This window comes from Hibiscus syriacus, unplaced genomic scaffold (genome assembly GCF_006381635.1).
Source record: "Hibiscus syriacus cultivar Baekdansim isolate YM2019G1 unplaced genomic scaffold, ASM638163v2 tig00117026_pilon, whole genome shotgun sequence".
NCBI classification, from domain to species: domain Eukaryota; kingdom Viridiplantae; phylum Streptophyta; class Magnoliopsida; order Malvales; family Malvaceae; genus Hibiscus; species Hibiscus syriacus.
In genome coordinates, this window is record NW_024063529.1 from 556,044 (window position 1) to 583,127 (window position 27,084).

Here is a 27,084-nt window from a genome sequence, read left to right on the forward strand (position 1 = left end):
AGTAAAAATGTGATATATAAAAGTACAGGAAAAACAAAAAAAATTAATTGTCCACGATCAACACTAAGACTAGTGTAGTAGTAATACATGTTAACCAAAGAAATAAAAAACAAGGTAAGTGACTAAAACATTTTAGAGTTTAGAGAAAAAGATTTTTCAATTAAAAATAGTAGACAAAATAACATATGCTTTATGCTCATTTAAGTCATATATATATCCACTTCAAAAAAAAAAAAAAGTCTTATATATATATATATATAATTTTATATCATATTGAATTAAAATAATTAATGAATATAGATACAAACTATTTATCAAACCTATAATTGCTTGTTGATTTTTTTTATATAAAAATATATTCATTCGTCCAAAATATGTAATAAAATTTAGTATACACTATCATCTTTTAAATAATTAAATCATAATTATGAATTTTTAAATCTAATGATAAAATATTAAAGACTTTAAAGTATATAAAAAATTAAAAATTAACTTAAAATATTGAGTTTAGAAATTGAAATCAAATAAATAATTAAAATAATTTGATTTGGTTAATTTAAATATTTTTTAAAATTAAATAGAATATTATTCACCATTAAAATTATAATAAATTCAAAAATTATGATTAGAACATATTTACCCTTCAATAACTCGAATTTCATTGAGGTTTAAATTAAAAACCCTTAAAAAATATTACACCGTTCAAACTCACTGTCACAATATCACAAATCTTACAATAATAAATGTGGAATTAAAATATAATCATAATTTTTTTACTAAAACATTAAAAAACACAAAATCTCGACTTTGTTTCCTAATTTCACATGGCCTGAAAATAAAATAAAATAGCAATTGAGTTATTTATTTATTTATTTGTAATAAAAATTAATTCAACTATTTCGCTTTTCCCTTCGTCGATCTTCTACCTCCTTTTTCTCATCTCCTCCCCATCGTGTTGGCTCGTGTCGGCTCGTGTCAATCCCCTCTTCGCACGTGCGATTCAGGCGGTGCTTCGCCGACCCATTTCTGTTTCGCCGGTTTTGTTTTCTGATCATTTCGCCGTCGGGGTTTTTCTGTCTTACCATTGGATTTCTCGAAGCTCCAATCTCCAGTGTCTTCTGCTTTCGAATTCGCATTTTCCCCAGGTTATGTTTTAGGGTTTTCATTTTCTTCTTGATCGTTTAAGGGAAGTAATGTTTTTTTTATAATTAAACTACGGTTAGTTATGTTTAGTGTTTAATTTCACGAATTAGGATCGTGTTTATATTGGGATCCCAAATTGGAGGTTTTCTTCTTTCATTGACCGAAAATTCCCCCTAAATTTAATCCATTTTGGAAAATTTCAGTTTCAAATATTGCAGAAATTTGAGATTGAAGTACTGAAATTTGAGTTAATTTATTCAATTTCCCAAATATCTTTAAGTGTGGTGCATGAAATGCAGAAATGCAATGAAAGCAGTGCATTTGAAGTGACAATTAAAGGAGGGAAAAAGGAAGGAAGTATGAGAGTAGTCGATTTTGTGATTGTAAAGCCGGAGTGTTGAATAAGTTATGCTGCTTGTGATAGTTACTGAGACGAGACAAAAAGGAAGTAGGAATAAGGATAGAAATGAATGTTCAGGCGCATTTGAGTGGACAGATATCAAGACAGGTAGCTAACCAAGGGGGATTACCCAGCAAAATGGGAACCTTCTTCAGCCTGCCCAGATGCAGAATTCAGGTGTTGCTGGAGGTGTGACTGCTGCTGGAGTTGTCGGTGCTGGAGGTCCTCACATAATATGTTAAATATGAACCCTGACCTACTCAGGACACGCGAATATATGCGAGGAAAGATGTAAGATTTTATATTGAAAGTAGCATTGTTTAAAGATGCATGTTTATGTGTTGCTGAATGTATGAAATGTTTGCATCTACTGATTGATTTTAGCTTAAATTAGGGAGAAATTTGAAATAAAAGCTGCATTTAACCTTGTCTTTTTTTCTGTCTGAATGCTATTTGATACTGGAAGCTTGTTATTATTTTGGTTTATTGTTTCTCTATTTGCACAAAATGTGCATAGAAGTTGGCATCGAAAACTTGCAAAATCACTGTTGGATTGAGGTGTGTATATTTTCACTTGAAGTCAGTGATCTATGTTATATTAAGTGTAATTGCTAGGATTTTTGTGCAAAGGAAACAGTGAAAAAGGTATTTGCATATAAATACTTATGTGTCTGTTTGTGTAGGATTTTACGAGCCTGTAGGTAATGTTAACTCTTCATGAGATTTACATTGACTAATGCATCATTGAAAGGTTGTTTCAACAAACTTATGTGGCCTATGTCCAGTGCAATAAGGAAGGCTCTTGGCTCAAGTTGAAATTCATCTAGGATTTTTAAATTTTTTTTATACCACTGAAAATCACCCCTTTCTGTTTGTATGATATATTTTTTTTGTTTCTCTACTTCTACAGATATGTGCATAGAGTTTAGCATATAAAAGTGAATTGGTTGCAAAATCACTGTAGGACTTAGATGTCTATATTTCATTCAAGCTCAAGTTTGTGCATTCCTTTTTGCATTAGACACTGGCCATTTAAATTTGTGGATTCTTAAGAATCCATGTATGTGATGATCCTTGTAATAATTTGTTATGGAGATGTATATTTAAATTATGTGCCGTGGAAATTTATTTTCCTGTCATTAATTTCATATAATCATTATTGCTACATAGCTTTGATGAGACATCAATCATATTATTATGCATTTCCGTCTTAGAACTTCTTTTCATAATATAATGAAACTTAGCGTTCCTTAAAAAAAACTAATGCAGCTTTTAATCTCTTTTATCTCAGCATCGATGTATTAAAATTGCGGAACCAGCATCCTATTACTGAGGCATCAATGATAAAGTATCGGGATTTTGCAAGACGATTGGAAGAAGGTCTATTTAAGATTGCTCATACAAAGGTTAATTATTTTGTTAAATTACTATGTTTGCAAATCTATTTCTTCGCTGATGTTTCTATGCATTTATTTGTATATTTTTCACCTTTTTTTCTCTATTTACTGTAGAAGCACATTTCTTTTGCTTTCTTCTTATCACTTTTAATTCTTTGTGCTAGAACTTTCATTTATTTCCCTATGTATTTAATGCTTGAAATTCGTTTTCCAGGAGGACTATACAAATTTGAGTACTCTAGAGCACCGTTTACATATTCTATTAAGGGGGAGCAGAAATATGCACAACCAAAGACATCCACAGCTTGTTAATTCAGCATCAGCTGGTACTATGATTCCTACCCCCGGTATATCACACAGTGGCGATCCTAGCATTTTGGTTTCATCTTCTATAGATAAATCTATGAGTGCTACCAATGCAAGCATAGCTCCTACGAATATCAATACAGGAGGCTTGTTGCCTACTAGTGGCATGCTTAGTGCTTCCTTCACTGGATCTGAAGGTAAATTTGAGCCTCACAATCTTTTTTTAATATAATTTAAATATCCTTTTATACCAAAAGTTACAAAATGGCACTTCTATAGGAAATATATCTAATGGGCATCAACAGTCACCTGCCAATTTTCCTCTTGCTTCTGGTGGAATGTCATCAACTGGTGTGCAAAGAATGACTAGCCAAATGATTCCCACTCCTGGATTTAATAGTTTTAACAATAGCAGTGGCAGTAATAATCACTCTTCTAATAATTTTGGTCTTTCAACAGTTGAATCAACAACGGTATCGCAACCACAGCAGCAAAAGCCACACGGTGGTCAAAACAGTCGTATTTTGCACACCCTTGGAAGCCAAATGGGTAGTAGCATCAGGTCAGGCTTGCAGCAGAAAGCTTTTGGATTACCTAATGGGTCCCTAAATGGTGCATTGGGTATGGTGAGCAATAATATGAATATTGTTAGTGAACCTGGGACATCTGTGGGATATCATACTGCACCTTTGCAACAAAAAATTGATCAGCATCAGCTACCCGTGACACTAGGTAACATCCTGGTTTCATTTGTCTTTCTCTATTCCTATTTGATTTAGTAATAGTGAATCATAATAATTATTATTGAGATGTATGAGTTGTCTCAAAGAAAGCAATTCTCTGTATCAGCTGATGGATATGGGCTTAACATTGCTGATTCTTTTGGGTCTGGAAACTTGTACGGTGTTGCAACATCTGTTGGATCAGTGACACACACTCAGAATTTGAGTCCTGTTAATTTACAGTCTATATCCAGAACAAACTCTTCTATAACAAGTAATCAGTCAAATTTACATGCTGTGCAATCAGCTGGCCTTATGAAGCCCCAGTCCATGGATCAGCTTGAAAAGATGAATTTCCAACCTGCTTTAACTTCGAGAGATGATATTCCTCAAGTTAATCAACAGCAACGATCCCAGCACCAGTCTCTTCAGTTCCAACAACAGCAGTTTCTGCAACAGCAACGCCAACAGAAGCAGCAAAATCAGCAGCACAAAAATCTGCTGGGCAGTAGTGGTTATAGTCAGTCTTCATTGGCCTCTGATATAGGTAGTCAGTAAAGTGTGAACCTGGACTACAACACTATGGCGATGTACTATGTCAACAAGCCCCTGAACAATTTCAGCGCCATGAGTTTCAGAATCAGTTTCTGCAGAACAATGGTGCAGAGCTCCCTAGGCAGCTGGGTATGTTCTCATCACTGCCACAAAATTCCGAACAAATGCAACAGATGTTGCAGGAAGACCAGTTGATTCCAGAGCCTCGAAATGATTATAAACTTTCAGCTGGTGCACAGTTGGAATCATCTGTGTATAGCCAGTGGCACCCTCACTCGCAAGATTGGGCTCAAATTCCAGGGAACCTCTCACATGAGCAGCCTTTCCAAGAAGATTTCTGCCAGAGAACATCTGGGCAGGATGAAGCTCAGTGTCGCAATTTATCTGCAGATGGATCCACCATCAGTCCAATGGTTGTTGCTAGAAGCTCATCAGACCCTTTAAATTCTAAGGGCAGCATATCCAAATCTGAAAATGGGAGCCATGATCGGCAGTTTAGAAATCAAGTGAAGTGGCTTTTGTTTCTACGCCATGCTCGTAGTTGTAAAGCCTCTGAGGGTAGGTGTAACGCTTATTGTTTCACAGCACGAACGTTGTTGAGTCATATGGATAAATGTGAATCATCTAAGTGCTCACATCCGCGATGCCACCCCTCTAAGATATTGATTCGTCACTACAAGACTTGTGCGAATTCAACATGCCCTGTTTGTATTCCTGTTAAAAATTATCTGCAGGCTCAGATGGCACGAGCCTGTCAAAACTCTGCTTCTGTTTTGCCATTGTCTGATGGTGGATCTGCTAAAACAAATGATGCTGGAGACATTTCAGTTAGAATGACTTCTACAGCTGCGTCGAATGATACTTCCGTAGGCATACAACCTTCACTAAAACGCATGAAGATAGAGCAGTCTTCTCAGTCTGTTACTGCTGAAAGTGAAGGTTCTGTGTTATCAGGTTCTATCGCTGAACCTCACATATCTCAGGATATCCAGCACCAAGATTACCAACATGTTAACCAGCGCATGCCAATTAAACCTCAGCCTATGGAAGTGAAGACTATATCTCAGGATATCCAGTACCAAGATTATCAACATGTTAGCCAGTGTATGCCAGTTAAACCTCATCCTATGGAAGTCAAGACTGAAGTCCCCACGAGTTGTGCTACAGATATTCCAGTTACTATTGAGTTGAAGAATTCTGTAGATGACATGAGCAAACAGAAGACTGATGATGAGGGTGTTACAATTGATGATTTTGGTGGTCTTCCTAAGCAAGGAAATGCTAAGATCGAAAGGGAGCCTGACTCCATTAAAAAAGAAAATGTGGCACAGTCTTCCGAACGTGCAGCTGGAACTAAGTCTGGGAAACCAACTATAAAGGGGGTATCACTGACTGAACTGTTCACCCCTGAGCAAGTTCGGGAGCATATTACAGGTCTCAGGCGATGGATTGGCCAGGTATCTTTATTATAGTGTTGCGATTTGTTTCAGACACTGTTCTTTGTTATTGTATGTAGATCATTCACAAGTTGTCTTAGGTTGATATGTGCTTGGTTGATATGTGAGGTACTGAAAAACTGGAATTTGAGACAGAACTAGGTATACTTATGATAGCTATTTTTTTCTTTCCTTCACAGAGTAAAGCAAAGGCTGAAAGGAATCAAGCAATGGAGCACTCAATGAGCGAGAACTCCTGTCAGTTATGTGCAGTTGAGAAACTTACTTTTGAACCACCACCTATATACTGCAGTCCTTGTGGTGCTCGCATTAAGCGAAATGCATTGTACTACACAATGGGAGCTGGTGATACCCCCACTACTTTTGTATTCCGTGCCATAATGAGGCTCGTGGAGATAGCATTGTTGTTGATGGAACTGCCATTCCTAAGGCAAGGCTTGAGAAGAAGAAGAACGATGAGGAGATTGAAGAATGGGTATGTGCAATACATACCATTTTTTGTATTATTGTCATCCCGAAAGTTGCTCTTACATGTTTTCTTTTTGTCTCTTCAATAAAATTTTCCAGTGGGTTCAATGTGACAAGTGTGAGGCCTGGCAACATCAAATTTGTGCTTTATTCAATGGTAGAAGGAATGATGGTGGACAAGCTGAATATACATGCCCTAATTGTTATATTGCTGAGGTTGAAAGAGGCGAGCGTAATCCCCTACCTCAGAGTGCTGTCCTTGGGGCCAAAGATTTGCCAAGAACAATCCTTAGTGACCAAATAGAGCAGCGATTATTCAGGAGACTGAAACAGGAAAGAAAAGAAAGAGCAAGGGTTCAAGGAAAAAGTTATGACGAGGTGATCAATATTCTCCCGATGACAGTTAATTCTATGTTGTTTATGGCAATTGTTTTGCTACTTTGATGTTGCTTAAAGATGTTCAAAACCAATTCACATGCATATAGATACAAAAGGAAAAATATATTTGATTCCCTTTTCCTTGATATTTCCAGGTGCCTGGGGCTGAGGCACTTGTAATTAGAGTTGTTTCATCAGTTGACAAAAAACTGGAAGTGAAGCAGCAGTTTCTTGAAATCTTCCAGGAACAGAATTATCCACTTGAATTTCCCTATAAATCAAAGGTGTGGAGGATATAAATTAAGTGTAACTTGTGTCTCTCCCACTCTCTCTCTCTCTCTCTCTCTATATCTATATATATATATATATATATATATATAGTGTAACACATACTTATATTCTGAAAGGGGTAATTTAAATTGTAGTTTTGTAATACTTATGAGTACATACTTTTCTCTTTTAGGTAATTTTTATTGTTTCAGAAGATAGAAGGGGTAGAAGTGTGCTTATTTGGTATGTATGTTCAAGAATTTGGATCAGAATGTGCATTTCCAAATCAGCGCCGTGTTTATCTGTCATACCTAGATTCAGTCAAGTATTTTCGGCCTGAGGTTAAAGCGGTTACTGGAGAAGCTCTCCGTACATTTGTTTACCATGAAATTCTTGTAAGTCCAAACTCTTATTGGATTCTGCTAAGGAACAATTATGTTATGATTTTAATTTCACATATAGTATAGTTCTAGACTTCTAGTAAGTTGTGATCATTGTCTAACGTATTGAACTTTAAATCTGAAATTTTCAGATTGGATACCTTGAATATTGCAAGATGCGTGGCTTTACAAGTTGCTATATATGGGCTTGCCCTCCGCTTAAGGGGGAAGATTATATCTTATATTGTCATCCGGAAATTCAGAAAACACCTAAATCAGATAAACTGCGAGAATGGTGAGGCAAATAGTTATCAAGCATTTCTTTTTTCCTTTAATTCTTTACTTTGCATCTCATGTTATGTTTTTATTTATCCGTTATTACTAACTTCCCTTGTATGAATGCATGCTGTTTCAGGTATTTAGCAATGTTAAGGAAGGCTTCCAAGGAAAACATTGTAGTTGATCTTACTAATTTATACGATCACTTCTTTACAACTACTGGTGAATGTAAGGCCAAAGTGACGGCCACTAGGCTGCCGTATTTTGATGGTGATTACTGGCCTGGGGCTGCTGAAGATCTAATTAGCCAGCTTCGTCAGGAAGAAGATGGCAGAAAGCTGAACAAAAAAACAACATTCAAAAAGACTATATCAAAAAGGGCTTTAAAAGCAGCATCGGGTCAGTCTGATCTCTCTGCTAATGAAACTAAGGATCTCCTGCTGATGCATAAGGTAGTTTCTTTTCTTCCTAATCTTTCAGCTTATTTTCCTGTATGATGATGTTCTGTGCAAAGCCAGTAAATGTGGAAATTACAATTTTGCTATCTTAGTGTTGGCATTTTTTATATCACGACCCAGGGGACTGGTGACTTGTTTCCCTCCTTTCTTCTTCACTGCAGCTAGGTGAGACCATTTCCCCAATGAAGGAGGATTTTATCATGGTCCACTTGCAGCACTGCTGCACTCATTGTTGTATCCTAATGGTATCTGGAAACCGCTGGGTCTGCAACCAGTGCAAGAAATATCAGATTTGTGATAAGTAAGCTTTCCTCTGTTTAGCTGTGTATCATAAACATCCTGTATAGTTGAGCTCTCTGTGCGTGTGTTTTTCTTTCTTTTTTTTCTATTTTTTTTTGGTTGGGGAGCAGGGTGGCTCGGTGTTGGATGGGTGATGGTACTCTAGTACGTGAGGATTTTGTCGGTTAGATAAATGTATCTTATAGTTGCTTCTTTCTATCTTTGCAGGTGCCACGAAGCAGAAATGAAACGTGAAGAAAGAGAGAGACATCCCACACATCTGAGGGAAAAACATGTTTTTTATCCCGTAAGTTTGTCATAGTATTACAATAATTTATTTCTAGCATGTGTCTATTGCTGCTTCTGTAGGCATATTTTTCTTTTCTTTTCTAATTGAATTTTGTGGACAAATTGTCATCATGCAGATTGAAATAACTGATGTACCTACTGATATGAAGGATAAAGATGAAATTCTCGAGAGTGAATTCTTTGATACTAGGCAGGCCTTTTTTGAGTCTCTGTCAAGGGAACCATTATCAGTATGATACCCTAAGAAGGGCTAAACATTCCTCGATGATGGTACTCTACCATCTTCACAATCCAACTGCTCCTGCATTTGTCACTACATGTAATGTATGTCATCTGGACATCGAAACCGGCCAAGGTTGGCGCTGCGAAGTTTGCCCTGATTATGATGTGTGCAATGCCTGTTACCAAAAGGATGGGGGCATTGATCATCCTCATAAGTTAACAAACCATCCATCCATTGCGGAGCGTGATGCACAAAATAAAGAGGCTAGGCAACTACGGGTTCTTCAGGTATTTTTCTAATAAATAACTCCTTTAGCTAGATCTTGTCAAGTCATATATGTTTAAAAAGAAGAAAGGTTTCTTTTTATTCATTACCTTTAGTACATGTAGGTTATGTAAGTGTAAGGTTGTAGGAATTATAGAAATGAGTTGTTCCATCTCTTAAGAGATTCTGTAATTATTCTTTCTGTTTTTCAATCCCTTATTTCAAGGGATTACATCTCCTAAGATTAGTATCTTTCCTAACTTAGAGTTTCCTTGTTTAGAGACATAATTTGTATATAAAGATGTAATATGTCCTGAAAAAGATAAGAATGAAATAACAGAGACTTACTCTGTTTTCTACAGTGCAATCGTTAATTATATTCGCGGAACGTAATCAAATTAAATCTAGCCAGATCCTAAATCAAGCTACCAACAGTAGGCCCTATAATTAAGTAAAGCATGTATTTAGTATAGTTACAACAATATAAATATCTGTTCAAAGATCAGCACAATGAACATCTGAGGGTGGCGTTTCTGTGGACTTACTGTCTTTTATTGGGGGAGGGGATGGGGTTATGAATAATGGGCTTGACAACATTGAAAAGTGTGTCTAAGGAACTTTATAGTTAGATGCTTCTAAGATGCTATTAGCACTTTGCAGTTGAACATTGAAATATCCTAGAGTGTAAAATGTTTATATTCCCTGAATATGTTAGTTTCCTTCTGATTTGGCAAGTAGATTGTGGGAAAAATGAGTTTATGACTGCAAACATGAGAGTCTTGATGTGTTCATCTGACTGGATTGGTTCTTGAAATTTTCAGCTGAGGAAAATGCTTGACCTTTTGGTGCATGCATCACAATGTCGTTCCGCACATTGCCAATACCCAATTTGTCGGAAAGTGAAGGGGCTCTTCCGCCATGGAATTCAATGCAGAATCCGTGCTTCTGGTGGCTGTGTACTATGCAAGAAAATGTGGTATTTGCTGCAACTTCATGCTAGAGCATGTAAAGAATCTCAATGCCACGTACCACGTTGCAGGTACATTATCCCTGCTAAACTGCCATTCTCTGTTTGTGCTCGTGTTCAAGTTAAAGCTAATAGATTTGAACTTGTTAATACAGGGACCTTAAGGAACATTTGAGGAGGCTTCAACAACAATCTGATTCTCGGCGCAGGGCTGCTGTGATGGAGATGATGAGACAGAGAGCTGCAGAGGTTGCTGGTAATTCTGGGTAAAACCAAAGTGTTTTAACATACATTTTGGTGCTTCAACGAAAAATGCTCCCTTATCTAGCGACACGAATAAAGTTGCCCACTGCTTGGAACTAGGCAAGTGACGAAAAGAAATCGCCAATCTAGAGTGTCTGAAGGGGTTATGCATACATTACTAAAAAGGAATGATAAGGGAACAATACTTTCATTAGTAAACCGTGACTAAATTCCCTATGAAGAAGGCTAATGTGGTTTCAATATCTACCTGCAACTGCTGTCAACTCTGTCGTTCGGATGACTTCGAATACCGATGTGTTCTGCCTTTGGTGGGAGTGTACTATAATCTATTTAATCTGTCAAAATTGCTTTCTTACAGAGGAATGTGGGAGGTTAGTTTCAAAATCTTTTGTTTTAGGTTTTCCCTCGATTCTTTTTGCTCTCTTGCTATGTTTTCCCCCTTTAGAACATTGACCCTCCCTCCCCATTTTGTAGTATGGTCATTTAATTAAAAATGGAACAATAAGTAGAAATAGAGATGAAACTGCATCCATTCATTCTTAAAAATACTATGAAATTATTATATATATATATATATATTATAGGTTTCAAGTGAGGATGTGTTTTGTAGTACGGTGTTTTCTTTTAATAGTCTTAGGGTGATTATCATGTAATATTTGTTCATAATCTTTTTTAGCTGTTGATAATGCACACATATTTGCAGACACAACTGTTTGAATTCATGACCTCTAAGGAGAGTAACTCTTTTTAACCATTGAGACCACTTGATTGATGAGTTCTGTGGTATGATCTTTCTTGATGGTGTGTGGTTCAACCAAAAAAAATGCAGTTGGAAAGATACACGGAATATTAATGTTACGTTAGTAAGCAGAAAGCAAAGTGCAGGTGACGGCACTGCATGTTTTGGTACATATTTTGATTTATAAGCTATTCTGTCTTTGTCGTTTACAATGACATCCACTTCTTATCATTTACCTTCTAGCATATTTTGTCAACATCTCTTTCTCATGTTTTAGGATCTTTCAAATTTTTTTGTAATATTTTTACTATCTCATGTTATTATTCTTGGGATATTTTTCTCTCTGAAGAGATCGAACTTAATCCCAAGTAAACTCGTTATTTATTATAGATTAAATTCATTTGTGACATTTAGAATATATTTATTTAGTCCGGGTAAATACAGAACCAATGTGTCTCAAGATAGTAAGCTGATGGTTGATATGATGGGTATGCGACTTATATACAATATAGTTTCATTTGTAGATAAGAAGTCATATCTCGATTAAGGAGTATCATTTCAATGATATTGTGTGGTCTATGAAAATGGAACATGGTCATGAGTCGTTCATCCAAGTTAAATGATTTAAGTATTACCTTGTGCCATAATCAATTCATCATATGATTTAAGTTTGAAAAATAAGTGTTTAAATTATACCTCTTGTCTATTTTTAGATGCTGAAAGTTTTTTTTAATCAAAGTAGGTGTTAATGTATTATAAGGTTAATTGTGTTATGATTGTTAAAAAATTCGCGAATCACTCATATTATGACATTATATGTTTGTAATTTTCTGAAATGTTATTAAAAAATGGGGAAATTATTTAAATGATCTCTTAATTATTATCTCTTTTTATTTTCACTGTCGATTTTAATTTTTTTTCAATTAAATCACCTAACTATTTAAATGAGTTAATTTTAAAATTTGTCAATCAGATTACCTGACTATTTAAAAGGTTCAATCAATTTAACAAGAAAATTGATGTGACAGTTAATAAAATAGTATAATTATGTATTTAGTCTTTAATATTTACATATCTTATCAATTATAATTTAGTTCAATTTAATAAAATTTTCATCAAATCAAGTGGTGACACGTAATTTGAGCACATGATGTTATCTTATTTTGTTTGATTTAATTTAAGGGTAAGATATATAAATAGTCCCTAAACTTTTAGGGCACTTGTATTTTGGTCACCAAACTTTTGAAACTTGCAATATGGTTATTAAACTTTTAGTTCATTTTTAGTAAAGTCATTGTTGTTACCTCCCGTTAGTTTTGCTGACGTGATAGTTAACCTTTCGTTAACCTTATTTTTTTGTTGACGTGGCGGTTCTTTCTTCTTCTTCAACTCCCGTTGATCCCTTATTCTTCTTCTTCTTTCTTCTTCTTCTCTCTTAATCCAACTCATTCTTTATGTCTCTCTCTGGAACCAAGTTAAGCATTGCCCATTCGACGGTCGTAGTACTCATATAGTAAGAACCTTATTTTCATTGTGTGTGTGTCTGGGAGGGGGTTCATTTCCTCTAAATTCAAGTATTGATTGGGATTGATGGACCTTGAATTGTAAAAAATAGTCTTAACAAGTATACAAATTTGCCCTATTCTCCCCCCTCAACTGTAATGGGGTAGATAGCACTCCCTTTTTAAAATTGCTTATAATTTGGGATTACAAGTAACTACACTTAAATAACTTAAAAAATAAACATAAAGAAGGTTAACTGTCATGTCAGAAAAAATTAATGGGAGGTAATGGCAAGGACCGTACTGAAAACGAACTAAAAGTTCGATAACCGTATTGCAAGTTTTAAAAGTTGGGTGACCAAAATGCAAGCGCACTAAAAGTTCAGGGACTATTTATATATTTACCCTTAATATAATAAATTAGCTAGATCTGAAGGAAACTTAGCTGCGCCTCACAACCATTGCACCATCTGTTTTGCTTGGTTATAAATTACAAAATATTGTATTTAAAAGATTAAGTCTGCGCCATTTTATTAGCTGATGCTGATAATAAAACCTCAATGTCATTAATTCTTGTAGTGCTTTAAAAGGACAAACTCAAAGATCACTTGAGAGAAGAAGGGAAAGAAAAGGACTAACATAACATTTATAACTGTAATTGTGTAGTTTGTATTTCAGTCTTTGCTTCAAATCCCCACATTTATGCTTATGTAGTCATTTGACTCTTCAACGTTTTTATTGATGATAATATCATAGTTATTACTTCAATAGGAGATTTTGCGTGCTTCATTTTCTTTATAAAGTGTATAAATGATTTATCGATTATAGAATATTATTTTATTAAGTTCATAAACTATTATATCTTTCTAAATGATATTATCAACTTCACCATGAAGCTTTTTGTTCTTCCGATGTAATTTTTTTTGTCATTCAACCCCTTTAAATTATGATGATACAATGATGTAATGTTAAATATGCTTTTTCTTGTTTCATTGTCGTTGGGCAGTTGCCCATATTTTGGCATACACAGCCAATTTCCTTTTCTAACAAAACGAACACTCTTAAGGCCAAGAGCATGATATAGGATATGAGGAAACCTTTGGCGCAGGCTTTTTTTCCTCTTGGATAATCTAATGTAGTTAAAAATAGTATTTTTTTTAGAATTTTTTTAACTGTTAACAACAAATAGATTCATTGTAAACACAGTTGCTCGAGATACTCCCTCCAAAAAATATTTTATAACATATATAGACTTGAGTTATCATTTTATAACTTTTAATAGTCGAATGATTGGACAAAATAATATTTTATAGTAAGAATCATTAGTGTACTTTATCTTTTACAATATAAATAATCTTTAAAAACACTAATCAAACTATCTTAATAATTAAAAGAATAATTATTATCGTTAGAGGTTCTGGATTTGAATACCAATAATTATATGATATTGAAACATTCATTATTAAATAATTAATAATATTTAGAACATATATTAAATTAATAATAAATAAATAATCTTTAAAAAATATTCCAACTCCAACATTAAAGCGTCACGCCGAAAACGAAAAGCGAGTGAAAAGAGCTGGAAGTAAGGCAGTGGCCGACGCTTTACTTGCGCTAATTGTGCACATGAAACTGAAAAAGGTTTTCCTTAATTTTTTTTATTGAATTTCAAGTAAAGCCCAAAGTCAAATAGATCTAAAGATCTATGAAAACGTCATCCTTAATCCACGTAATTGTTATATAATCTCATCAAAGTACGTTCCAATCCAGGTTTTCTGGGAAAAGAAAAGGAAAACCAGAAGTTCAATCAAAGAAAACAAAGCTCCTTGAACAAAAAACATTCCTTTTTCCTTTTGATTTCTAAACTCGAGCAGCTGTTGAATCAGTCCACAATAAAAAAGAAAGGGGAAAACACACACACACACACACAAGAAAACCCTTATCTGCAATGGCTGACATACAAAGATCCTATTTTCAACATTGATTTATTCATCTAAAGTCAACCCTTTATTTCATTTGTTTGTTTTTTCATAAACCCCATTCTTTTTGGCACGAAGATTAACCATTTCCCTTCAACATTCATACAAAGGCTGGAGGGGAAGAAGATTCACCATACCCATTTTTTTTCTCAAGCTTCAATCAGGTTATTTTTTTCTTTTTCGAATTTATGGTCTTTGAAAGATTGTAAAGATCTTGCTTTTCATTTTTTTTTCAATTGTGGTTTTTGTTAATTTTTGTTCTCACCCTGAAATCTAATCAAGGCTTGTTGTGTGATTGATTATTGCATTGTTGTCTCTGTTAGTTAATTGATTCATATATGTTTTGTTTTCATTGATTTTGTGTGTGGAGTTCTTGAATGAATGGAATTCATATTGCCGACATATCAAAAATTGAATATTTGAGCATTCAAAGGTCACAGTGTTCACCAGTTTTTGTTTACTCCCTAGATTTTAGATGATCTGATCTGGATATAACTTTCTTCCTGGTATGATTCTGATAAATAGTAGTAGGAAAAAAGTGTTACAAATATTTGCTGAATATAGTTTGTTGTTTTTTTTATCAACATTACTTTCAAATTCTTCAAGTAGGATGGAATTTTTGAGTTTGTTTATCCTATGTTTTATCGTGAAGCGAAATTTTTCTTACTGTGATTGCAGGCTTGCTAATATTATTGAATAGCTGAAGCAAAGAAATGTTGAATTTTATGTTTAGATATTCTTATAAAGCTATTGAACATAGAATCATATGATTTTAACCCTAATTTGCTTATTTGTTTCTCTTGTAACAGTGATTAATGGGAGAGGATGGAGCCTCCACCTTTACTGTGGATGATACCCTTTTGCACATGGGGTTTGGAAAATTCCAAATTCTCGTGCTTGCTTATGCCGGAATGGGTTGGGTTTCAGAAGCTATGGAGATGATGTTTCTCTCTTTTATTGGTCCTGCAGTTCAAGCTTTATGGGGTCTCACTTACCATCAAGAGGGCCTAATAACCAGTGTTGTTTTCCTCGGGATGCTTGTTGGAGCGTATACATGGGGTGTTGTCTCAGATAAATATGGAAGAAGGTGGGAACTTTTTTTCATATTCATGGTTTTTTCCTTGTACTCAATCCCTGCTTTAATGGCCCGTATTTCTTTAGATGAGTATGCTCGATATTAGTATCTTGTTTTGCCTCCAATTTAGCACGCTCATAAGTGTGTGGCATCTAGTGCTTTCTTTTTCGTTCCAGAAAACTAGACAAGTTAGTGTTTTATTTTGGTGTGATTATCGTGTAGAATTATTGCTCGACTTGTCTGCCTTGGAATCCTGCAATTTGGTTAAGCTTCTTATCTTCCTTTTTGGTCTTTCTGCACGCTTTTGGACGAAAAGTCTTTAGTCTTTCTAATTGAAATTACCTTTGATCTGTGGAATAATGATTTCGAGTCCATTCTATAAAATATGATCAAATGAAGCTCTATAGAGTTGGATTTCTCATTGATCTTCCTGCTTTGGGAAATATTATTGTTAGTCATGCGAACATAGATGCTATAGCTTTAGTTGAGAAGTAAAACTTAGAAGAATTGAAGCGAATTTTAGAACTACCCTAATGGAAGCGAAAGTGAATTTGATGCAGTTCCGTGTTGAATATTCTTATGCCCTATGATATTTTGTTTTTATCGGTTTACTTCTGTCATTCAGGAAAGGGTTCCTCATCACAGCTGTAGTTACTTCTGGAGCTGGCTTTTTGAGCGCCTTGTCTCCAAATTACATTTCATTGATTATTTTTCGTTGTTTGGTTGGTCTTGGGTTGGACGGTGGCCCCGTTCTTTGCTCATGGTTTCTAGAATTTATTCCTGCCCCAAGCAGAGGCACTTGGATGGTTATTTTCCAAGCGTTCTGGACTTTTGGGACAGTTTCTGAGGCCTCACTTGCATGGGTATGCATATAATGTCTTTATCATCTTTTATTTGCTTCTGCTTCATTTTCAATCCAACTTCGATTGTGATGGGAATGGTGTCCATTGGTGTCGTACTAGGTCATATTCAGAGCTCAATCATATTGATTCCGATCTACTATATTGTTTTTTCTTTCAGTTTGTCATGCCTAGATTGGGCTGGAGATGGTTACTTGTTCTGTCTGCTATCCCTTCATCGGTTCTCCTTGTATTCTATGTGTTTGCACCTGAATCACCCCGGTATCTATGCCTGGAAGGTAGAAAAGAGGAAACACTTGCTGTCCTGGAGAAAATAGCTAGAATGAATGGAGCGAAATTGCCTTCTGGAATTCTTGTTTCTGAGAATGAAATTGAGTTAGCTGAAAAGAGTGTTCCAACAGAAGATACACAGTTGCTTCAATCAGAAGAGAACGGATATGAAACTCGCAGGAGGCATCTCATAGCTGTTGCACCTTCTTTCACGAGAATTAGTTCGGTCAACCATGCTCTTATGGATGGTATTCTTTGGAAATGCATTTTCATATTATGGACTTGTATTACTGACAACGGAGTTGCACAATGGACGTAATACTTGTCATCCAGAAGCACTGCGATCAGAAAAGCTCGACGGCGTCAGCTACAAAGATGTTTTCATTACTACTTTTGCCGGTAATTTTCTCTGCTTGTCCCAGTAATCATTTCATCTAATAGTAAAAGTTTGTTTTTGACAATCCCGGAAGGCACCTCGCTGACATCTAGCTTTTGATGCATTTTCTAGAGTTTCCTGGCCTCCTCATTTCTGCTTTCACTGTCGATAGATACGGTCGTAAGTTTTCAATGGCAGTTATTTTCTTCATGTCTTGCGTTTTCCTGCTCCCACTGGTAGTCCATCAGCCTCAGAGACTGACAACAGGCCTCCTCTTCGGTGCTCGAATATGCATCACGGCAAGCATCACGGCAAGCTTCACGGTTATGTATATATATGCGCCGGAGGTAATGCAAGTTCCTTTTATCCCTTTATAAAGCACGGAAAATAAATCGAGCATTAAAATTTATTGATAATCATTAGTATAGCACTTGATGGATTGCATTGGGATTATGTATAAGAAGAGAGTTCCGATATTTTGATCTTTTAACACGTTCATTAACATTTTGTGTGAAGTAATGATTCATTTGTTTTTATCCCGTAGATATACCCAACATCTCTTAGATCAACCGGTGTTGGAATTGCGAGCTCGATGGGAAGAATTGGCGGGATGGTATGTCCGCTCGTGGCGGTGGGTCTAGTGCATGGATGTCATCAAACCGCTGCCATTTTGTTGTTTGAGGTTATAATTTTTGTGGCGGGGATATGCATACTTCTGTTCCCGGTAGAGACTATGGGTCAGGATTTGAGTGATAGCGTTTCTAGTTCGAAACAGACAATTGAGTCGAGTTAAATAGTGAGAGGGCTTTGTCCCTTCTGTATAACAGTTGTTTTACTACGAAGAAGACATAAGAAGTACTTGGCTTCCATAGGAAACAGCTTTTCGGAATTCTTCTTTCACAAATATGCTTTTGCTACTTTTCGAGAATTCATTAGCTTCTATGGTGAACCCTTTACGACATCATTCTCTTTTGACGACATTCATGTCAGGCAGAGTTTCTTGTATTGATGGCGACGGAAGGTTTCGAGAACTTCAAAGTTCAGAAGATAAAGCTGATCGTATCGGTAAGATACATTTCTATCACTTAAAAGTCATTTTTTGCGTGCTTTCTGGTCCTTGGTTTGAGTTCATAGGGCTTAGGGCTTTAAATTTAGGAGAGAAAATATCTCTGCCCTGTCTGCCTGCATGCTTGACTGATTCGAGATCATAGGAATCTTTATCGGCGAAATTCTTTTCTACTATTGTCTTATGACCGTATCGTTTCGATGTTCGAGTTTTGATCGATGAACATATGGTTCCTACTTAATTGGTGTCTTAGACTGTTTGGCAATGTGCAGATGTATTATTGCATCTGATATTATTCGGACGGCAATAGGGATGTATGTAAATGCATGATTGTTGTATAATTAATTTTACGTCGAACAGATAGATAGCCATGTTTATGAATTTTGAAAGAAGAAAAAAAAGACTCCAGTTGAATGAGATACGGCATTCAAAGTCGATGGCCGTAAGGCCTTACTCGATCTTCCCGCCCTAACCATGCTGAGAAAAATCAGTGTGTACAGTATTGATACCACACAAATTCAACCTGAATCTGATCTGGCTCAGACCGTGTACACTGTTAGGCCTTACCACGGTATGGATGAGAAAGTCCCTTACTTGAATCTTCATAAGTCGATGAACTCGATGCCGATTCTGCGTTTGGATTCAAGCCAAGATATCAGCATGATGTTTTCGATCTCTTTCACCACTTCACCCATTGTAGGCCTATCAACTCTTGATTCTTCAACACAACTCAATGCTACGTCCACAAACTTTTCCAAGCCATTGAGAGTAACTGAATCCCAACCGACAGTTGAATCAAGAATCTCTCGGAGATTATATAAAATTTTCGTTTTGTCTATCAACATCATCACCTCTCGTATGATATATTTCCTGTGCTCTATCGGTTTTCTCGCGGTTATTATCTCTAACATCACCACTCCGAAGCTATAGACATCGCTCTTCTCGGTCAAATGTTGGGTCATGTAATATTCAGGATCCAAATAACCCTACGAGGGTAACGACAACCGTTACGATGGTAAATACTGTTAGCATTATCCAAAATTGGAAGAACTCTGTAACTCACCATTGTACCCTTGACTTGAGTAGTAACATGACCCTTTTCACTGTCGCCCATAGGTTTGGACAGACCGAAATCGGAGACTTTAGCATTTAACCGCTCGTCTAGTAAGATGTTACTCGACTTGACGTCCCTGTGAATAATCGGAGGATTCGCAAGCTCGTGAAGATATGCAAGACCTCTAGCTGATCCGAGGGCTACTTTTAGCCGTCTCGGCCAGTCCAGTTTGATTCCCGACTTACCTGCATTTTAGTATGTTCCGAATAAGGAAAAAATGGGTGAACAAAGAGCTCTTGATATAGTATAAGATGCCTTTTAAGTATGTGATAAAGTAGTAAAGAATGCAAGCCTGTCTGCATGATAAAACTCCGTTTTATTGTTGATTTAGGAAGAAAAAGCGGGGGAAACAGAGAAAGGGTACCTGACAGACTATCAGCAAGAGAACCATTGGCGACATACTCATATATTAGTATTTGTTCGTCACGGTCGAAGCAAAATCCCAATAGACTGACGACGTTTTTATGATGAACTCTCGATAGAAGCTCGATTTCGGTTTTGAATTCGAGGCCACCCTGCATAGACCCTTGCTGAGCACGTTTGATGGCAATGAGTTCCCCGGTTGGTAAAGTTCCTCTATAAACCTGTAACAAAAGAAATTCAGAATTATCTGGAAAAAGGAAATCATTGTAACTATCACCATGGCCTTTCTATAGAGAAAGAAAACACAATGTCTGTTGGCTTGACCACCACGGAACAGCAATAAATTATGAATTTCGATGTCTTGCAGCAATACAACACACCAAATCCCCAACATGACATGGAGCATGAGACCACTTCGATGGAGCCGAGGTGCTATAAGGATGCAGGTATTAGCATGAGACCACCTCGATGGAGCCAAGGTGATACATCAATGCATGTCTCGGTGAGCATACATGAAAAACATATTCGACATAGCGAGAGAATGAGAGTCGAAATTAACCTTCCATAACCTCCTGATCCGATATCGCATGCTTCTGAAAAATTGTTTGTGTATTCTTAGCTCTTCGAACGAGAAGCATCTTGCTCCTTTTAACTGAGGAATGCTACCACTGCTCTTCTTAGAGTCCCAGTGTGCTATGTTTTTACAGAACAAAATCAGTTATAAACCGAAGATACTCCCTAAAATCAACTGGAAAAATGCTGAACAAATGAAATATTTCTCGTACCGAACGGATTACTCCGCTTGGTTGCTCGATCTGCTTTCTTCTTCTGTCGATAAACATAAACCCCAGCAAGCATTAACAGCAGAAACAGCACCGAAGCACCGGCTGCAACTCCTATTTTGATGGCAAGACTTGTATTCTTCGATTTTCCAGGATCATCTATTAAACACACGTACAAGGAAAACAATTAATCTAAACTTAAAAAATCTCAGAAGGCCATTAGTTCTATAGTACGTGCATTACCCGAAAAGTGCTTGTATTTGTCACCATTGAAAACATACGGTCCAAAGTACTTTGAAGGAGGCTTGTAAGTCTGGTTGCTAAACACGTATGCAAGCATTGAAATTGCACTTCTATTGAAACTCTCTTGGCCATATGGAAATACACCAAGGTTCAAGAGAAGATATTGAGATGAATCCATCCTTGGATCGCTTAGCGAAACGGTTTCCACCGGAACTTGATGGGACTGAAAGAACTTATTCAAATCTTGCTCAAGAGTTTCATATGGAACTGAGTTTCCCATGTCAAGGAATTTAAAGCTTCGGAACTCTAGTGTTCCGGTATATGGATGTGCGCATCTGCATGTGGGGCTCAAGATTTGGCCCGAACGACAAGAAATGGGCTGACAGTTCTTTTGAGGGGTCGAATACAAGGAAGTCGATGGGGGTGGTTTGCAATAAGTGTCGGTTTTTCCGGTCTCCTCACACACCGGGTTACCTACAAGTCTGCAGAGATTGGTAGAAAGAAATTTAGTGATTTTAAAAGGCATCAGTAATCTTTAACATCAAGTATATATGACTGCAGGCAATGGCTTACACTATTTCAAAGTTGTATGTTCCCGCATTGTTGAAATCGGATATCTCATTGTTCTGCAAATCTATGATTTGCAGTTGGTTGCTAGAGCTTGGATTAATGACCAATGTACCATTAAGTTGGTTCTGTTTTAGTACCCTGTCGATGACATAACAGAAAAGGGGGGGGGGGAACCAACTATTTATTTCGATATTGCAACAACTATGTAACACAATTTGTGCCATATATAATCAGGCATACTCACACAGTCTGCAAATGTGGAAGCTCAAAGAATGTAGCAGGAACTTGACCTTGAAGTCTGATATCTTCCATCATTCTGCCAGGGAAATGATTATAAAGCTGTACAGACAGAACTTATGCATAGATGTCCAATGCCGAGAATCGCAGACAATTTGTAGATAACATGAGAATGCATGGTCCTATACTAAGTTGAGTTGTCGAAAAAGGATCTTGTTTCTACACTTAAAACAGTTGAGGGGGAGAGAGGAAAATACAAGACTGTTAAGGACGACAGAGATTGAAACCACAAAGGAAATCCGATGAATCGAAAGTATTGTTGCTCAAGTATCTGCAAAATCATGGAATAGAAAAGGGAGAAGAAAATATTAGTGATGGCAAATATTATGGCTAAAGTTACTAAAGCATTTGTTACTTACAGGGTGTTCAAAGTGCTCATGCCAGTAAGGTTAGGCAGAGGGCCAATCAGCCTGTTATTGGACAAAAACCTGAAAATCAACATCGAACAGTTAATGAAGAGAGGGTATAGCTCCCTTTTGTCGAAGATTAACTAGTGTAGAAGACTATGAGCCTTTGTATCTCCATGGCTTACAGTTCATGAACATTTGTAAGATTGTTGAGATTCGATGGAAGTTTCCCACTTAGTGAATTGTTATCAAAGCGTCTGCAGACACGAAATCGTCTTCATCATTTAAAAGGAATCGAAAACACCAACATGAACTCACTCAAGTACTCGGTTGGGATACTCACACCACCTCCAGTGTGCACGAGTCCTAGAGTGGGAGAAGAGTCCAGACAGCCTGTTGCTTTCGAATAGCCTGCAAAGAGAGACAAACGAAACGATGCACAATAAATGGAATGTTATACGTTGCAAAGCCTGCTTGATAGCAAACTGTACAGAACTTACACATGTATCACTCATATTCGAACTGAAAAGTTTAGATGGAATTTGTCCGGAGTTTGTTCTTCCGAAATGACTGTAGATTGCAGAGAACAACATCACTGTAAGCAAAATAGAACCACCATGGAAAGAAAAGGCATGTACAAAGAAATCCTGCATACAAGTGTTTGGTATGAGCCAACATGTCCAACCCTGGTGTCGATCCATCTGAAACCGGAATCGGTCCTTCAAGCTGGTTATCGGCCAGGTCTAACCAATAAAGGCTAGATAGATTACCGATCGATGGTGGAATAGTGCCTGTGAAGGCATTAGAATTCAGTGATCTGCAGGCAATATAGGCCATTAAACATCACAAATACATGTAGTCACATAACGCCTTTCGGTTAAGGTGAATTCTTACAGGAATTTCAGTAGCGGCAAAGATCCTATTGTATCAGGAATTTGACCAGTGAAACCACAGCTAACCAAGATTCTGCAAAATTTATATGATAAAGAGAGGCCAATTAAGAACTTCAAAAGAAATTTATATGATTAAGAACTTCAAAAGAGCCATTAAGATTCTCCTTACAAGTTCGTTAGCTTCTTTAAGTTCCCTATTGTCGATGGAAGAGGTCCGGTAAGGTCACGGTTATACGATAAATCCCTGAAAAAAATGAAGCAAAATCTCAAACCATGGAAACTACTGCATCCAAGTATGAAGAATGGAGGCAGAGAGTGGATATAAAGGATTTACAATTGCTGCAATTCCGATATGATCGAAAGGTCTCCCGACAACTCTCCCTCCAAGTTCATGCTTGGCAATGTACTGGACCAGCAAAAATCTGTTACTTGTGACAACAGAATCAAACAATGCTTCAAGGGGTACAAGGAACCAACAACTTACATCGAGGTCACTCGAGAACCACTGCACTCGACTCCGACCCATCCATCGCGACAAGGGTCGCCTAGCAGCCATCCGGGAGGCAAATTCTTCCACTCATCAGTTAGTGATCTTAGAGCGGCAGCTGCAGAAGAATTGGGCAACAGTTCCCCTTGATCACATACATACAAGCAATATTCAAGTGCAAATCATGTATGCAGTAAATTAAGAAACTTACAATCACCACTATCAGTAGTAGCCGCTGTGACACACATTTGAAGTAAAAAACATAGCAGAAACAACCAAATGGATGGATCCATTTCTTGAGAGCTGAAGATCATTAAACTATTTCTTGAGAGCTGAAGATCAACCTGTATGCAATTATAGTTCCAACTTCATTATGTGCAAAAGAGAGTATTTAGCAGAAAAAGGGTAGTTTTTGTGGATCAACAAATTGCAGTTTGCACAAGTAAACACTAGCATTAACAATGGACCACCCAAGTTTTTACCCTTTTTGTGTTGCCGTGTAAAAGTCAACAATCTTTTAAGTTTGGATGAAAAAAGGTATGTTGTATAGTTTCTTCATTTTTTCTTGAATTATTCGTGTTTGATACTTAAAAATAAAGATATTATCTTAATATATATATATATATATATATATATATATATATATTAATATGTTCGATATATATCTGTATTCGACACATACCCGAACCTGAATAACATATAAAAAATTTAGTTGTCCATGATAAATAGATGGAGCCAGGCCAACCAGCAAGCCAGCCGGCGGCTGTCATCCCTTCCGAGTGGTCATAAAAACAGGCCCCAAGGCATTAAAGTTCATTAAATAGAAATCTACCAAGCCAAAAGTGACAGATAGATGAGTTTATAGTTTGGCAGACTGGTAAATAGGCCAAGTCTTTAAGGTTTATCACTTCTTCAATTGTATTTTAGAGTTTTGTGTGTGGTAATTTAGCTTCTAAAATTTTAATTTATTTAAATAAATTATTTTTAAATGATTAATAGTTATCAGTATTTTTACCGAAATGGCATGACATTATCAGGGGTACAAATGAAAAATAAACAAACGTTGAAGCTTGTTTTTCTTATTTTATACCTTTCTTTTTTTTGATTTATAATTTTATTTTTATTTAAATAAAATAACTAAAATTATTACTTAATGATTAAACACAAGGTTAATATATCTACATAAAAATATTGTATCATTCTACTTGTGATCTTTCATTGAATAAATTTTTATACATCTTCCACCAACATTATGAATGTAATAAAATCTGATACTTTTACTCGTATGTGACATGTTACGTACTAATCAAATATAAGTTTAATAATATAGTGAAATTTAAAAATAAATGCATTTGCTATCAAGATAAATAAAATTAAAATATAATTCATAACTTTATTTATAATCACATACTTCTGGTAGTCTATCTTATTTTTCATATTTCATAATCTTTCAAACATTGCTTTATATAAATAATATAGTTTACCCGTTTAAAATAAAATTACAAATAAAAAGTGATATATGATTAGCATAAAAAGCACTTGACACTTACTTTCCCCCACCTCAAGTTCTAAGGCTTCGTCCTGACTAATCCAGATCAACCCGAGTTACAAATATGATTTTGGTGAGTGTCCTAACGAGAATTTTCTGAATACACAATAACTTGAACCTAATACTTTGCTTAAGCGATATTAAGTTGCTTACCACATCCTCTCTTCTTTCAATTATACCTTTAACATTGTCATATCACGTGAATAAAACATTAATCATTAATTCACCAACCAAAAAACTATTGGATAAAATATACAAATGGTCCTCACATGTATTGCTTTGTTAGGTTACTTGATTATTAAAAGATATAAAATGATCATCTGATTATAGGACGTTGCTTTGTTGAATCACCCAACTATTCAAATGTTTCAAACTCGTCCTTCTCATTTAAAAAATGACAAACGTCAGAGTTGAACGCTAACATTCTGACTGAGATATGATAAAATCTTATCATAATCATTAAGTTCAAACAGTTTTGGGATAAGATTTTATCATATCTTAGTCAACAAGCCAACATTAAGCTTAGAATATCGTCAAATTTTCAACAGAAAAAGTCGAGTTTGGAACATATGAATAATCATGTGATCATTTTGTAACTTTTAACAGTCGAAAGACTCAATAAAGTGACATTCATAGTCGATAATCATTTTATATCTTTTATAATGAGAAAACTCAACAAAGCAACCCCATAATTAGGATCATTTATTTACTTTATCCAAAACTATTTAAGAAAAATAAAGTTTAGGGTTTAAATTTTTAAAGGAAAAATAGTAAGACGAACTAGAAAAAGTGAAACATTGAGAACTTTTTTATTATTATTCATTTTAGTTTTACTTTCAATGATTTGAACTTTCGAAGAATTAGTTTACAGTCGCTTTCAAATTAAAGCCTTGAAGGGGAAGGAGAAAGAGAAGCAACCATAAGAATGTGGAACGAACAATTGAACTTAAAATAAAATAATTTATTGTTTTATAAGAATTAAAGAAACAACAATAATACATAAAATTTTAATCTCAGTCGTCCATTTAAATTGGATTCATCGTTTTGTCATTTCCTACATAATCTGAGGTGAGCTGAGATTATTGTTGAAACGATTTTTAAACCCGGGGTGGGGGGTATTTGGAAACCGCGTCATTTTTAATTGTTCTCTTTTCAATTGAATTTTAAAAACGATGCAATTTTAGAAAACCTCTCGTTTCGAAAAATTGGAAATTCCGTTACGGTAACGTAATAAGGTTCGAGGAGTCGCCACCAATCTTTGATTAGGGTGTGATTGGGCACCCAAAAACATTTTGTCATTTTAAATAAAAATTAATTTTAATTAAAACGACAAGTAGAGGTCTGCGTTATCAAAATCTGAGTTCGGGAGTCGGTTACGTGTGGGGAAGGATTAGCACCCCCACAACGCCCTAAATTGGTACCTAGTCGATTAATTATTGTCTTTGCAACGAATTTCACAAGTTTGAGTTTAATTTGATTAATGATCCCTTTAGACAACAAAAATGCAAACTTGAAACATTGAAAAGGAACAAAACAGATTTAATTAAAATTACCAAGTCATTAGAAAGATAAAGAATATTCGATTATTTAAAAATATCGAGACCAGATCTTTAGTTCAGTTCTAACGACCTTTTCTCGAAGAGTTTAAATAGTCGAATATTTCCTTTTCTTTCGCTCCCAAATTTTACAATGATATATCCAAATTTAATTAGGCGTTACTGACGGGATACCATTTTTATTTAAAATCGTCAAAACAACTTTCCTGTAAGTTAAGGAAAGCCATTCTGATAATTTTAGATTAAAAGGGCATTACCCTTAGTTCCGATTATGCAATAATGTCAAATTATGCATATGAGGATATCATGCAAATCATACAAAAGTGATGTTAATGCAAAGATTAATTGATCATGCGATTAAAGTAAACGAGGCTAACATGCTTTAAAAAGAAATACACCTAAGTGCGTATGGACAACATGCTCGAAATAATATACACATGCAACATATTTAAAATAAATCTAATTAGCCTAACAAACATGCATAAAATATTAGA

The 27,084-nt window shown here is 35.8% G+C and overlaps 3 pseudogenes; 2 read left to right on the plus strand and 1 right to left on the minus strand.

The window, feature by feature from the left end:
- The first annotated feature begins 908 nt into the window (after window positions 1–908).
- Window positions 909–11,035, plus strand: LOC120196074 (annotated as a pseudogene).
- LOC120196073 lies at window positions 2,169–18,195 on the plus strand (annotated as a pseudogene).
- Window positions 18,196–18,702: 507 nt separating this feature from the next.
- On the minus strand, window positions 18,703–23,817 carry LOC120196114 (annotated as a pseudogene).
- Window positions 23,818–27,084: the final 3,267 nt, after the last annotated feature.